General features: G+C 53.2%; 1 protein-coding gene across 1 annotated transcript in view; it reads right to left on the bottom strand.

Moving 5' to 3' along the window:
* Positions 1-4742, bottom strand: part of PITX2 (paired like homeodomain 2) — a 9738-nt gene that overhangs the window by 4705 nt on the left and 291 nt on the right. The gene's annotated exons all lie outside the window — the stretch shown is intronic.

Genomic DNA, 4742 nt, shown 5'->3' with positions numbered 1-4742 from the left:
AGCGAGCGGCGCCGCCGCAGGCCCGGGCTCGGGCTCAGGGCGAGCGGCGTCCGCCCGGTCCCGCTGCGCTCGCGGATGAACCGGCCAACGCGGCCCTGCCGCCGCCGCGGCCTCGCGGCTSTCCCGGGGCCGCGGGAACACAGGAACAGCCGCTCGTGGGTACCGTGGCTCCTGCCTGGCCGTTCAGGACGCTTTCGAGCAACGAGACCTCGCGAGGCCTTTTCCAGCCACCTTCTACACTGTATTAATTCAATTCCGCGCGGGGTTCCCCGTCTCGCGCACTGGGCGCCTCCCAGGGGCACGGGAGCCCTATACAGGCGCCAGAGAGCCCCCGGCCGCTCCGCTCCGCGCTCCAGCAGCGCCACCGATTTCCCTCTCAACCCAGGCAAAGGGGCAGGATTTACCCCTGAGCCCGAGGCCACGGCGACGGAGCAGGTTGCGCAGGGTGCGCATCTATGAGCACTGCGACATCGCGCGCTCTGCAACGAAAACYTCTCAAAGGGGCCGCGCAGGCGGCCTCCACGCGCCAGCTGCAGCGCCCGAAGTGTTCCCGATGCCCCTGTCCTCCGGCCAGGGTCCCTCGCACTCGCTGCTGCTGCCTCCTGAGCCACGTACCATTCCCTCTCACATTCTTGCTTATCGCTGAATTATACATACTACTTTCTCAGCCTGTTAGTAAAGAAGGTTAAATTAATTTACATTCTGCTCATTATCTGGTGTTTAAATGACGTGTTTTTATCCCTGAGATTTGGCAAAGAATCTTTTCCCTCAGACCCCACAGCGTTTCGATGGAGACAATGCTCTTACATTTGTAGTGGATTTTAATCTGATAAGACTCTAATTTGCTTAAGTCTTTTAAATAGGGGGTTTAAAATGATTCTAGCCGTTTTCTTATTGAATTTCCTCTAATTCCCCCAAGATCATAAAGTATATGTGTAAAGTAAATATTTCTTCCCTTTGCACCGGCAGCAGATGACCTATAACTAAGTCAATATGAATCCAGCTCGGCTCCGCACAATTTGTTTACTAATCACATCCTCGTTTCTCCTTCGGGCTCGGCACCCGCGGGGGCGCGGGGGCGGCACGACCCCGCAGCCCCGGCGTATTTTGGGGCCAGTCCCTCCTGCGGGGGCCCTTTATTTTGTTGGTTTGCGCCGGGGCTATTCGATTTCGTTCGTGATTTATGCTAGTTCGCCGGGGAGAGGCCGCCTGCCTGCGCGGCGCCCGGCACGAGGCGCTTCCTCCGCGCGAAGCCGCGGGCTCCGCGGCGTCCGCGCTGCCCGGGCCGGCCGCCCCGCGCAGCCCCGCGCAGCCCCGCGCAGCCCCGCGCCCGGGCGGCAGCCGCCTCACGCAGCCCCCGTCGCCAGGGCGACCCCGCCGGGAAATCCCCGCATACCCACCCGTCATCTGAGCGCCAGCCTCGCCTTCCCAAGCCAAACGGCATTTCAAATCCGTCACATCACCGAAAAACAACCCTACTGCAGTCACCAGAGCAATGTATTAACGACGAGGGCTTCAATTAAAATGTCAAAAGTGCTCTTTTTTTTTTTTTTAACTTTTGCTAGAAGCTCCCGTCCGTCCTCGAGGACACCCCCAAGCTGTCCCCCTCAGCGCCCCGCGGGGCAGTTAGCTGCGCTGGGGCCGAGGGCATCCGCGAGCGCCAAGCACTGGCGTCTGGGGACCTCCCTACTACGATTGCTAATACGATTATTATTATTACTATTTTTGTTACTATTTTGATTATTATTCGTACTCTTTTCCTATTTTCCCGACGAGTTTCGCAGCCGCGCCGCTGAGCTCCGACAGAGGCGCGCGGAGCCGGGGGCGCTGACGGCCCTACCGCGGCTCCCTATTTTTCCCCTTTTGCCTTTATCTACTCCGAGGATCGTTGTTTCTGGACGTAATACTCTGATAAATCGGTCCTTGCGTGGAGTCTCCGGCTAGTCCTGTTGTCTTTTACCTTTGGCTTGTTGTCTCTCGCCTATCTCGGATTACCGGGTATTCTCCTAGATGAAGAGCCATTAATTACCCATTCAGTCAATATTAGAAAGACTACAGAGCTTTTTACATAGGATTAAGAAGACATCAGATTGTTCCATTAGTATATTCCTGCTCACGAATAAGCTTTCGTTATACATTTAGTTTTCCCTGGAGTGAGGCTAACAACTGCTGCATATGTGATGCGCGGGCGGCGGCGGAGGGGGGAATTGCGTCCCCGCAGCACAACAAATAACTTTTAATTTGCACTTCGCATGGGGCTACTGCAAGGGGAGAGCGACTTTCCCTGCTTGGCCCGGAGCGGCGGCCTCGGGGGCCCTCCCGCCCCCGACTCCTCCCCGGGGCCGGCCCGGCATCGGGCGGAGCGGCCGCGACCCCGGCCCCGGCCCGGGAGGGGCAGAGCCGCCCCCTCCGCGCCCCTCCGCGCCACTCAGCACCAGCCGAAACAGCCTTTTTTTTTTCCTTCTTTTTTTTTTTTTTTCTCATATTTCCGCCTTTTAAAACGATGTTAGGTTACTGTATATTCAGCCTCAAGAATTTTCCATTTTTGTTTGTTTGTTTGTTGGTTTGTTTGCTTTTGGAGCAGTCGAGACAATCAATTCGCGATGCTGAATGATAGTATAAGGCGGTATGCGATTTCGGCGCTTAATGGCAGGAGGCTGCTGCTTTAGCAATGCCCAGGGTAGCGATTTCGGAAAACGATTCCTTAGGTACGACCCAGGCAACTCATAGATTAGATGCGCGCACACACGCACTTTTCAAACATCTTCCTATCCTGCAGAAAAGATTATTCGAATAACATCATCAAAACCCAAGCCGCATGCGGTGTGGCTTTCAAAGCGTGTGCTTAAGTTCTTCTGATTTTGAGGAACTGGTCATCCAGAAGCTTTTTTTTTTTTCTTTTTTTTTTCTTTTTCTTTTTTTTTCTTTTTCTTTTTTTTCTTTTTCTTTTTTTTCCCCACTGTCTAGGTAAATATAACACCCACTGAGCTGCATTTGACATTCTAGGCTCCAATAATATTTTCCTACTTTCGTATTTTCATTTCCTCGGCATGGCTACGAGGCTCATGGTTTCTGCTATGAAACAGCCCTCACTGTGCCTTGTTCCCGAATGAGCTTCCTTGCAGGAACCGAGCCCGCCTGTGTAGTCTGCAGGGTCTCCTGCCCCATTTCGTTTCCTCCCTTCCCGTCAGTGCTGGCTCGGCTGAGCGCTCGCAGTGTTATCCCTCTTGTTAGTGCCACCGCCTGAATCGCCGTTTCTCGCGTTGCGATTACATACTAGATATGCCCCGTGAAACGCCTAAGCGCACGAGCAACCTGCAAACCGGCACTGCGGCGGAGCAGCGTTTTCCTGAGCCTTGCTGCATTCCCCGCTTCCTCACACAGCCTGCCCGAAGGATAAGACTCTTTTGAAGTCAATCACATGAAATCTGAAGTCCTGTCACGCAGACAATGCAAAATCAAGGAGCACTACACGGTTACAAGCAAAGCGAAGGGTAAAAAAAAATCTGAATCAAAAGAAACATCGCGATTTCTATTATTTGCTGTGAGCTGCCCATGCAGCTCAGGGCATTTCGAGACTTGTCATTATTTGTTGCGCATAGGTACCTATAAGGTTTGCAAGTATGCATGAATATAACCACGTCTGCGGGAAGCGCTCGCAGGGAGGCAGGTTTCATGGCTGGGCAACCCCGCATTGCTTCACCTCCAACTCACCATTTAATTACTGGCATTAAGGGTGTTTAGATAGCAATTTCCCCTTCAATCCGAAGGGTACAAAACAGACTTACTGATACCATAATGAGGCAGGAAATTTTACGTGTACTACAGTAATCCAGGTTCATAATTGATGGCTAAGAAAATAACCATTTGTTTTTCGGCARAGGAAGTAAAAGTTACCATGTCAGGGAGCATATGTGGATATTACTTTTATAAATACTTAGTCGAATAAAGCTGGCGTGTAAGCGCTCATAAATTTATTATATCAGAAAGGTCCATACTTTCCCATTAGATCGTGCGAAGGGCTGTGATTAAGACCACCTGTTCAGCGGGAGGAAAGGCTGGGGAGGGTAAAACGGCCTTTCTTATTTCCAAACCATATATAAAGCAATGTCACCCTTCCTTTCCACGTTATTTAACACTGATTACTGGGGGAGGGAGTGGCAGAACAGGGAAAGCCTCTTTGTGCCCAATTTAATATCGCGTATGTTTCCGGGATTAAAAATTAGTGGCTCCTAATGCCTTCGCTTCGGAATTAGCCCGCATTTTGCTTTCCAGCCTTCCTGTGGCCGGCTCATTGGTACCCGCAGGGCGGCTCTGGAGTCGCGCTCCGCACCGCGGCGGCGGGAGCGGGAAGGGCAGGAGCCGCGCTGGGAGGCCCCGCTGGTGCTGGAGGCGCAGCGAGCTGCTCGGCCCAACAGGGTTAATGCCGCCCTCTCCCCAGGAGGGCTTTAACCGCGACACCGGCAATACGTGCATTATTAATTCACGCGGCTTTCCGTTATTATTAATTCAGGTTAATATATTTTATTTAAACAAAATCACGTTTATCTTGGATTAAACAGTCTCTGGAAATGCGGCGCGCTTGTTTTCTTCTTTGTAATGTGTTCGCACGGGTGTTTTTGCGTGCCCCCCGTCTGGCTCCCCCCGCGAGTACCTGCGCGGGGACCGTGAGCACGGGGCGCTCCGCGCAGGGGCCGCGCGAGGCGCAAGTTGCGAGCGGGGGGTGAGGTGGGGGTGCGGCC

Source organism: Nothoprocta perdicaria, unplaced genomic scaffold, assembly GCF_003342845.1.
Source record: "Nothoprocta perdicaria isolate Ctin4 unplaced genomic scaffold, notPer1 scaffold_71, whole genome shotgun sequence".
Lineage (NCBI taxonomy): Eukaryota > Metazoa > Chordata > Aves > Tinamiformes > Tinamidae > Nothoprocta > Nothoprocta perdicaria.
The sequence above is the reverse complement of the archived record's forward strand: the minus strand, read 5'-3'. Positions and strand labels throughout refer to the sequence as shown.